Here is an 11,354-nt window from a genome sequence, read left to right as displayed (position 1 = left end):
GCAGTTGTAGAGGAAAAACCATAGGATAGAAATCAGGTTCGTAGCAGTGAAGTTACAGCTTTGGTAGGATAAGGTAAAAAATTCGTATAATTATTCAAACAAATTTGCCATCCTGCAAAACATCCCTTTAAACTCACAAATCTGTTTGTACCTCAAAGATCTCTGCATTCAGTAACTGTTCTCCGGCAGAAGAACAAAGCCAGATATCTGACAAACTTCACTTTCAGACCTTTCAAACGGTCTTTTATTTATAATAATAATGATTTTCTGGTTGTTGAATACTAAAACCTCCAAACATTTTAGTAAGCTTTGGTTTCAGACTTGGCATCTCTCACTCAGGATCAGCTTTCATCAGGAAAACCCTTAAAAAAAAAATAAAAAAAATAATCAAAACATGTTTAATCTCTCGCACAGTGGGAAAAGCAGGTTTTTATAGATCGTCCAGCACTTTCCCTGTTAATCCAAAAGCATGTGGTCAGACTTAAAGGTTTTGATCAATGGGANTGTATTTTAGTCTAAAAAGTCCTGTGAAGGGCTTAGGCTTGCCAGAGAATGATGGACATTTTCTGACAAGTGGCATCGAACTAAGGAATGACCAAGAGGACGATATTAACTCTGGAGGAGTTGCAGATCTGCGTCTGAGGTCTAAGAATCTGTTGACAGGGCAACTAACTGTGGGCTACAAATTTGACCTTTATGGAAGAGTGGCAATCCTTTGTTGAAAGAAAGCATGTGAAGTTGTGTTTAAAGTTTGCCACAAGCAATATAGGAAACATAGCAAACATTTGACCACCATGAAACATACCAAATCATATAAGTAGGTTAAAGAAAAGAAAAAAGCCGAAACACTGTTTTTCTGTAATGTTTGTGTTAATCATTGTTTAACATAAACATCCCCATCATGCTTTATGGTTGGTTTTCTTTAGCACATCCTTAAAAGAGAGTTAGTTTGTGAGAAGCTGGATGGAGCACAATACAGACCAATCCAAGAAAGAAAATCTACTAAAAGACTTTAGGTTGAGGACCACTTTCCAGCAAGACCACGCCATATATTGCTGCTAGATGTGCAACATTTAGATCAAAGTGTTAGAATGGCCCAGTCAAAGAATGAGGAAAAAGTTCAGTCTCTAGTTGTGCAAAGCTAATAGACTTAGCCCAAAAGAGTTGCAGCAGTAACAGCAGCAAAGGGTAGAAAAAACCCCAAATACACGCCACACTTTTCAGATCTTTATTTGAAAAACGTTTGAAAACCACAAATCCTTCATACACATTACAGTTCTTCATTTTAATGCATTGATTCTAGCTGATCTACACATAAAACGAGAAGCGTTACAAAATAAAAAGACAATCTAAATTTTATTGCTTTTTTTGCGCATACTTGCATTAGATTCGCAAATAAAGCTTCGTTTATTCCAACAACAATGTCACGCATGATTTTCGACAGTCCTTTTTATCCAGTACTTTCACGCATGTTACAGTGAATGAATGACCCCCCTGTTTTGACTGTACCAATATTTACTTTCGGCCGCTGATTGCGTGGTTATCCGTGATGTCAGGATATGTCACTTCCTGCAGTCACGCATCCAGTTCAGTCCAGTTCGCCGCTGCTGTAGTAAAGAGCTTGGGTCTGTCTGAGAGCTGTCAACACACGGCACGGCGGCTATCTTCCTCCACTCCGGCTGGCTCTCTACTGCTGTGGAAACATTCTTCTACTAAACTCGGACCGCTTCACGTTTCAGCAACGGTTTCCTCCAGATAACAGAGACTCTCCTCTCATTATGACACGAAGGTGATCTTCAGAGTTTCCAGGTGGTTCTGGGTGAGTGTGTTAATCTGAAATATGTTCGCGGGTCGCCTTCTGCATTACCACCATGTGTTATTTTCTCCGAAGCGCAGCTAAGGCTAAAGCGGCAATGTTAGCTCACCGATGAGTGTTCAGGTGTCTGTCTCATCCCCTTGGTTTGGCTGATGAACAGCATGTGTTACTGAAACGGTGTCTCGTTTATGAGAGAATGAGACTGAGAAGTAGGAGAAGCATGGAAGACGCATGGACCAAGTAGAGGGCTAACATCTTAGCTTGGCTAGCATTAGCCAGCTAGCACTGTGTCTTCCAGTTCAGTGACTCACAAAGTTGATATCAGGACCCCAATGTTGGCCATAAAACACCAAGTTGAGGTCTTGAAATCTCCACAAATTTAATTTGACGGATAAAGCGCTAATATGTGAGCTTATTTTTGTCATAAATGTCATTAGGTATTTTAGTAAACAACTTAAAAGAACTGTAAAGCTTCTGAATGTTAATAACATGTAAATTGGTTAAAATGAAGACAATTACAGCCGTTTTGAAACTCGGGAATTTCTGATGATTTCAGTCTTCTTTTTAAAATTGTTCTACAAATTTGTGACCTAAATTGGAATATTAGGCTAGTTTACTGCCGGTTTTTTCTTTAGAGATTTAATACGCTGGGTAAATACTCAGCAACTTTTAATAGTTTTTAATACGCTTTTTGAAGGATGTAAAAAGCGTATTTTTACGATCCTACTATTGATTAGTAGGATCAATACTAATCAGTTCAATTTTAATACTTGAAAAAGAAAAATATAGCGGTAGTAATAGGTTTCTTTTGACATGGACACCAGCTTTTTCTGGTGTCAGAAATATATTTGCTGACACATTTCATATTTTTTTTCTTTTTTGCTGAATTTGATTTTGACCACATTAGGAAAGTGATTGTTAGGTTGTTTTAAAAAAAGTTCTTCTCATGTCAACCCTCTATCAGCAGTAAGGCTTTTTTTCCTTCATTGTTTTTTTTTTTCCATTGAAGGAACTTATGGGTTTAAAAATAAATCCAGTGATTAAAAGGTGGATGGCAGCTTTAATTGAATTTCTGAATGCAACACATCTGTTGTAAGATATTGAAGCGTTGTAGAGCTCTAGGTCCTTTGTATTTTTAGAATTGTTAGAAATAGTAGCAAACACTTTTTCTTAAATTGTCGAAAGAAAAGGGCTTTCAAATGACTTCGGGATCATGGTTGAATGTTGTTTTAAACTCAGATTTTTGGATTCCTCAGTGATGGTTTTTATATTAAAACATATTGCATATTAAGTTTTTATTTTCAGTGAAATGTTCACCCGATATTGCATAATGCTTAAGTGGTTAAGATAAATGTTAATCTGTTAATTTTTTTTAAACAGTTTATGTTAAAAGTGTGTCCTTGGAAAGTCAGAATCTGACAGGAATCCCTCTGAAAGGCAGTGAATGAAGATGTCAGTTTCTCTTGGAACTACAATGTGTGTGTGATTAGAGGATCTTGCTCGACAGGAATTTGAGATAACAGGTTTTTGAATGGGGGAGGAAAAAAAATCCAGCTGACGTCAGCCTACCGTAGTGGGGATGGAGCTGCCAGGTTGTGAAATCACAAGTCCAGTGATTGAAGCAAAGATAGCAACCACTTATCATCTGTTGTTATTGCAGATTTAAGTGGCGTCCATAAATTAACAAAACCAGTATTGCAGTTCAGTTGGATCTCCGTATTGCCCTGGTTCACTTGGCTTATTAACAGTACTTGTTTAGCTGAAGTTTCAGTCATTGAATCCTGACTCTCTGCCGTTCTTACTCTGTGGGTCCAATGTTTAAACGTTTTGGAACCACACTGAGACATGTTTCTATGTCATAGCGGTTTGTGGTAATGGCTCTGCCAACATGTACCTACCTGCCTGCTGTCATGCGTCATATTTTTAAAGAGAGAAAATAAAGAATAAACCTTGATAAATTTGTTTCTTAAAACCATCTAGTACTTTGATTCAGATTTCACAGGTGCCATTCATCTGTTTGGGTTCGTTATTGAACTGATGACTTGTTTCCAGGCTTGTAATTTCACAGCAGTTGTTCTGCTATAGAGGTCACCATTTGTTTAATCGCTCCATTGCTGTGACACGGATTCCGCCTCTAAATTTGCTCTTAATACGTCAACCGAATCTCCATCGAAGAAATATAATTATCTCACAAATCAAAAGCATCTGCAAGAATATGTATGTAATAAAATATGCAAGAACAAATAATTTTATACAGCAAACAACTTGATTACAGGCAGTTGAACAAAACTGTTGAGATGTAAACTCTGAAAAGAAGTAGATTGTCAGTTTTAAAGGTTCATCATACTTAACCTACATCAATGACGCCTTAAGTACAAATAAATATTCCATAATATTTGTTTCAACTATTAATAGCTTCAGGCTACAGAAGGATTTTTTAAATGCAATTAAACAATTGAAAAGAAGCACAATATAGACACGTTGCATATTTGATTTTACTGTTTTTCCTGATATGCTTGTTTAAAACTAATCAGTAGAAAGGTGTCGGTCCAAGTCATATTTGTATATTTGCCAAGTTATGCTGCTGTGTTAATTATTAGCTTACGGCAGTTTATTTTCAAGTTCCTTGTTCATGTAACCATGTTATTGTTTTGGCAATATAAATTTGGTTGAAGTCCACTTAGGCTGCTCAATTATGAAAAACATTGTAAACACCATTATTTTGGTTAGTAATCACCATTATTTGAGACGCTTAATAATTGATGAAGTGATTATTGAAAATAAGAAACATCAAAACTTCTAATAAACAGGGCCAAGTTATTCTGACAGATTTGCTCTCATTTTAGTGCAGCTACTGAAATATTCTGTACATTGACTGATGCTCACTCTGCTACAAATATCTTAAAGATTCTTGACAACATTCCCTCTCACAATTCTTCCTGTTGCTTCTGCACAGGTGCTACAGGCCCTTTACTCTTCTAGTCTGATAAAAGCTGGTTTAATATTTATACTTAGATATTGAGAGTGTCACAATATGTTGAATCACAGTTGGAACTTGCAACAAGGTGTTTTTTTTTTTTCTATTTCTGTTTTATTGTTTTTGTTTGTCAAAAACTATTCCAGTTCCAGTGTTGGGAGAGCTTTATAAAATGAAAGGTTACGGTCTTTGAAAGGGGAATGTGCATTATTATGCCAGTATCAATATATTACCTGAAAATGGTTTCAAAATGACAGTATCTCCCTGTATTGCAATAATAAAATATTAAATGGGACAATTGTGAAAAGGCTTCTTTCACTCTCAGTCTATATGGTCCATCATAGTTACAAAGGACTGCTTGGATGTAACATCAAAATATTACAAATTTATTGTTACTGCAACATCGCTGTAGAAAATATGCATATTTTGGGATCCTGAATGAGCGTTAGCTGATTGTTTGCACTACGATGCCCTCAGCTTCTATCTTTGCCATAAATTTGTTTTCTTTATTGCAGCATAAACAGATTTAGAAGATTAACTGGTAGAAAGGTGATTTTAGTAACTAAAAAAGACTTCATCTAAGTTGTTTCAGTTCCAAAACAGGTGTAGGCCATAAACAGCTTGAAATGGAAATAATAGTGTTTTTTTAGCTGGAGTCTTTTGTTTGCAGTGAACCCATGACAGATTAACATTTGCTTGTTTATCGCAAATCAGTGTTATTGCAACATTTAACATTATTGCTTGTTTTCTAGTATCCTGCAGTCCTACTGTAATACATCTGGCGACTTATTTGATTATTTGACATATCACAAAAGGCAACACTGAAAAATAACTATGCAATTTTAATTAACTTTTTACTGAAGATTGCCACAAAACATGTTTATTTATATACAAGTACAATGAATAATACAAAAATGTCTGACAAAATTCTGTTTAAAAATTTGTATTTCTCCTCATTTTTACTTTGTAACTCTTTATAGATCCAGTTTGTGGGTTTGTTGTTTCCTCGTCCTGATTGTTCTGTTAGATTCAGAGATGCATTGTTGTTACATTTCTTATAGGAAATGACCCTTATCTACATGCATTATTATTTTCTTTTTTGCAATATCTTTCATGTCTCTGAAGCCTTTTGGCTATTTAGAAACCAGATATTTCACCCCTGCTGCCTCTAATTGCGTAAATATAACTTATCTCAAGTTGTGCCTGCACAGCAGTAGGTAAAATGTCTTTCTAAGGATATTTAAACCTCTCATATTTCACATTGTGTTATCCTGTGGACTTTCTGAACACTTTCTGCTACAACATAGTTTTTATTAGCTTATTTGAAATGGAGACAGATTCAGATTAAAAGGCTTTTTTTTTTTTTTTTTTACACTTGATCTGGTTTCTTGTGAGAGCCGTCATCTTTTCACAAGAGGCATTTGGAAACAGTTTTCTCAGTTTAACAAATGTGGCATCGATATGCCTCTGGCCTTTTGGCCAACGCTTTAAGACTTNTCTCGGTTGAGCTCGAACACATCAGCCTATGATGGAAGATCTGCCAGGTGGATTCAGAGTAGAGATGAGAAATATCCTGACATGACAGAAGCCCTCTCGACAACCCGACGTTTCTTGATGTGGGAGCCCCAGAGCAGGGTGATGGAACAACACATCTTTCTGGAGCTGGTATCACAGTTTGCCTCCACAGGATAACCCAGAGGGCCTCATCAGTGAAAGTGGGAAAAAAAAACATTCAATAAAAACTCAAACAACTGCAAAAAGTAGCAGCTCTGTATAAAGTAGAGATAACTCCAGTGTTGTAAAAGAGTTTTATGGCTTTGCGTAGCCTGTCGTTTGAAAGCTGAAGACTTTTTACTCTGAAAGTTTGCTGGCAGACTGAGATTCAAACTCGATACCATCCCCACTCGCTAATTGCTTTTTATAAAGCAAATTTTTGCTTGTTGGTGGTAATTGTCCCTTTCTTAGTTTTTTAGTACAAAAAGATGCACCACATCTTTGGGAACCTTCTGCTTCTTACTGGTTGCTGCGCTAAATGAGCCAAATTTTCATCGCTGTAGGGATGGACCAGCCACTGGTATAAAGTAATACGGAGCTATTTAAAAGTTGGTCTCCCTAAAAAGTAAGAAAAAAATCCCTTATACTGTTCCATAGGGTTTAAAATATATTAAATGAGTAGTGCAGTGTTGCCCAACCCCTGCATACTGCCTATCAGCTGGCTGAAAAAAGACAAATTTAACTATATAAACTACATCAGCAACTTCAGCCTGTGGTTCCAGAGCTGGCTCTTCAGAACTTTGACTAATAAATGCTATAAGACATACGTTTAATAGTGTTTTTAAATATAAATGCATGCTGTAGCAGGTTTTCTGTTTTTGTTCTCAATTAATACTTGGATTAAATTTTCACAACAGTATGACACTAAAATTACCAGTAATATTTTTTAGATTTATTTTTCTTGTCATTAAGTTGAAAACTATGCATTTTAATTTAGGTAATTTCCACAAATACCAACATGAAAGAAAATGTTGGTAGTTCGTTTTCTTTCTTCTTTACTGATATTTCCCACTGCAGCACATTATCTTACTGAAGGGGGAAAAAGCCTCCTCTTTGTCTACACCCACCCAGCAGTTGTAGAGGAAAAACCATAGGATAGAAATCAGGTTCGTAGCAGTGAAGTTACAGCTTTGGTAGGATAAGGTAAAAAATTCGTATAATTATTCAAACAAATTTGCCATCCTGCAAAACATCCCTTTAAACTCACAAATCTGTTTGTACCTCAAAGATCTCTGCATTCAGTAACTGTTCTCCGGCAGAAGAACAAAGCCAGATATCTGACAAACTTCACTTTCAGACCTTTCAAACGGTCTTTTATTTATAATAATAATGATTTTCTGGTTGTTGAATACTAAAACCTCCAAACATTTTAGTAAGCTTTGGTTTCAGACTTGGCATCTCTCACTCAGGATCAGCTTTCATCAGGAAAACCCTTAAAAAAAAAATAAAAAAAATAATCAAAACATGTTTAATCTCTCGCACAGTGGGAAAAGCAGGTTTTTATAGATCGTCCAGCACTTTCCCTGTTAATCCAAAAGCATGTGGTCAGACTTAAAGGTTTTGATCAATGGGATTAAAATTTTTTCCCCAAGTTGTTCCCTTCAGTTTTTTTTTTTTTCCTCAAGGTGTCAGATTTTGAGACGTTAACATTCTCCCTTTTTCAAGTATTGATGCACTTTGAGATACAAACCCTGTAATGTTTGAAAACCATTAATCAAAATCCATATTTTGGAATAACAAAAATGTGCGCTGCTTCATGAAGGGACATGTGTGTTTTTTCAGCTTTTCAAAGTAGAGTCATTATTATGTGTTTTCAAAAGTAGGTTTTGTTGCATTTCATAAACAAATGCACTATATTAACTCTAGGGGATATTATTTTTTTTTTACTTTTGAAAAGTAATTTTTTTTTTGTTGGAGAAAAATCCCATCAGTCTATTGTTTCTGTTAAAGCCATCAGAGTTTCTCAGTAGCCAATGGTGAAAAGGCAGATGATCAGAAACTTTTAAGGAAGTCCAGAGGCAACAGAGATTCAAATCACAACCTCACTGGTTCATGGAGGTAAAACAAAGCTTGGCTGTAATAGTCTATGAGCAGGACGGGAAGTGATAAAGAAAGCACATTGAGTGCAGAGTATGATGGCAACAAAACACTTTCCTCCAAATGCTTCCATGAATTATAGACCTCTGTCATTAGGTCATGGCTCATTGTTTACTTTTCCTTTTTTGTCTGTGAGTTAAAGAGGAAAGGAGAATCTATCTGGTGTTTAATGACCATATTGCTGACAATATAGTGGGGGGAGGGAGGAGGGGGGGCATTTGTTGATTTAAAGATCAGGGTGATGACATCACAGTCGTTGCTAATTAATTGTTTTTATTGATCTAATCTCATATTTTGTAAAGGTTTAGAAAAACGGCAAACTCAAATATTTCATGTTTTTTCAGCAAATGGTTTCACTAATTGCATTTAGTGGGTGTTTTTCCCCTTTTCAGGAAAAGTGATAAGAATCTTGTTTGACAAATTATAAACAGCTGTCTGTTTCTAAATTTCCATCAGGCCAGCATTGCTTATTAATACAGTAGTAGACTAATCAAACAAGAGACAACAATGTAGCCTTAGGCCGGCCTGCAGGACTCTATAAATAACAGACAGGTCACACTGACTCCTATAGACCTCAAACAGGCGCCTCTAGTTCCAGTAAAAGCCGTGATTTCTTCTGCTGGCCTTGGCTGCAGAACATAAAGCTTATTTAAGGATGACTTTCTTTGCAGGACGATAAAATTGCAGTAATACGTCAGTGGCATTGTGATGAGACAGCGACTGTAAGGCTTATTTGGACTAAATCACCCGACATTTTCCTTTGTCACGTTATTACTATCCCATGATTAAGGTCTTAGGGCAGCATTCATCGTCTTGGCAACTACATTGCGGATAATTTCATTTTACCCTTTAGGGAAATAATCACTAGAAATACGACCTCTGTTTAATATTAAGTAATGATTGGACGAAAACAAACAAAAGTTACTAAGACTAAGAGGATTTTAAAGAGGATTTCAGCGCACTTCGGTCATCTTGTTTTGGGAAGAAAAAAAACGATAGCTGTGAAATTTTCTCCTTATTTCTTTAATGCCATTGTAAAACCAGCGTTGATTGCCTAAAGTTGCAGTTCTTCCTATATTCACAACACAAGCTGTTAACAATTTGTTTCTCTAATTTCATGCATTCCAGTGTTTTTGATTGGAATGCAGCCATACTGAACTCTGCTGCTTACAGGCTTACTACTGCTGTATTTCCAACAGGGAAGCCAAAGAACCCAGTACAAAGAAAACAAACCATTATAAGTAACGCTGTGTTTGTGTTATTGCTGTGTTTTAAATCACATTTGGTCACGATCAATGGGTTCTCCTGATTGGTGAGTACTGGGTTCAGAATGTGCAGCTAAAGTTCTACCTTAGTTTATTTATTTACATCAGTATGTTGGGATTTATTCTACAAAATAATCTGTGCAGTGTCATCATTGGGATTATTCTAAATTATCAAGCAGCAAGTTAAAAATATAGCTTATCATCCAGGTGTGCTTTGAACAAGTTTTCTATTGCTTTATAGCATGGGTTTTCTGTGACTGTTGCAGCATATAATGGTGCACAGCAGTTGCTCCTCAACTTGTTGCTGCCAACTGATTCTGCTCCACTTTTCTTCCAATTATAAGAAAGAAAATTAAAACAAAAATACAGTTGTCTGAAAACTAGTCAGTTTTCAGACTCGCCGCTCTTTTTAAAGCAACACTGTTTCAAGCTACATTTGACAACCTGCTAACCAGCTGTCTGCTAAGCAGCTGACTGAGGTCAGCAGATAGCCTGACTAATTATCTACCATTTGCAGCTGTTTGTTCTGCGAGTTATTCTAAAAGAATAAATTACCATTTTAATTATTTTAATTTTATATGCACCATATAAAATTAAAATAAGTATTCTGTAAGTTATTTTTTTATTTAGCCACATGTTACGATATTTATAAATGGTTGTCGCTTATTTAATTTTGTATAAATAGAAAAGTTATATTATACAATTTTATTTGTTTTTGCATTAATCCCATTAGATTTTCACACACTAGAAATGCTGCAATAGGGCCTGAAATAAATGTGTTTTACCTCTTGTGTAAAAAGTGTGTGGATATGAACACTTTTACTTTAGACCAGAGTCAGACGCGGTGTCGGTTCTGACACCTCGAATACGGTAAAGTTTGATATAAACTCTAACTTTTAAAAGAGTTGTTCAAACTGTCACCCATTCATGTTAATGTTTTATAAATGTTCAATAGATTAAACCAATTTGACATGCAGGAAATCCTCTGGGCTTTCAAAACCTGTTAATTTTAGGATCATTAACCAGTCAAGATAAAAAATAAAGTTAACTGAACTCTGGTTGAATTTCAAATGATACAAAAACACTTGTTCAGATGTATTCATGATACCTTGGTATCTGCTTTGACATTGCCTTGCTGGTTCAAAAAAGGTTTTGTGACTGCTCAGTAAATCACTGATTGGTCCGTTACTGTTTAAGGGAAATCTTGTGTCAAACTCAACCTTATGGAAAATGTAGTTCTTTTACTTGAAATGTTAAGAAACTTTAATAAAATAATTTTCTTCTCTCGTGTGACTCCCCTCTCAGGGTTCCAGGTTGGTGTTGTGAGAGAGCAAGCTACCTGTGGGGAGGTGGACCGCCTGGGGCATTGTGTCCCTTGTTCTCAAGGTAGGAGCGAGTCTTAGTCCGAGTATCGAGTTGGTCCAGTTATTTATCTTTTTAACATAAGTAGCCTCTAATTGTTTGCTTTATACAACAGTTTATAAGTCTTGAATAACTGAACTGAAAAAAAATGTCCAATGTGGTCAGAACAGAATGTGTGTAGTATAAGTACATCTTCTCTGTGGTGCCGACAGTTAGGCATTTACTCAGTTTCTAGAAGCAAAATAGGAAGTTGAGCAAAATAAATATTGCAGTACTGATATAG

General features: G+C 36.0%; 1 protein-coding gene across 3 annotated transcripts in view; it reads left to right on the top strand.

The window, feature by feature from the left end:
• Positions 1 to 1,565: 1,565 nt before the first annotated feature.
• Positions 1,566 to 11,354, top strand: part of atp13a3 (ATPase 13A3) — a 35,635-nt gene continuing 25,846 nt past the window's right edge. For all 3 annotated transcript variants that reach the window (XM_015043733.1, XM_015043648.1, XM_015043809.1), the window contains exons 1-2: positions 1,566 to 1,819; positions 11,015 to 11,095. The gene's annotated coding sequence lies outside the window, so the exon portion shown is untranslated. The remainder of the gene's footprint in view (positions 1,820 to 11,014; positions 11,096 to 11,354) is intronic.

This window comes from Poecilia latipinna, unplaced genomic scaffold (genome assembly GCF_001443285.1).
Source record: "Poecilia latipinna isolate Pla-1442-1.1 unplaced genomic scaffold, P_latipinna-1.0 Scaffold2, whole genome shotgun sequence".
Taxonomy (NCBI): domain Eukaryota; kingdom Metazoa; phylum Chordata; class Actinopteri; order Cyprinodontiformes; family Poeciliidae; genus Poecilia; species Poecilia latipinna.
The sequence above is the reverse complement of the archived record's forward strand: the minus strand, read 5'-3'. Positions and strand labels throughout refer to the sequence as shown.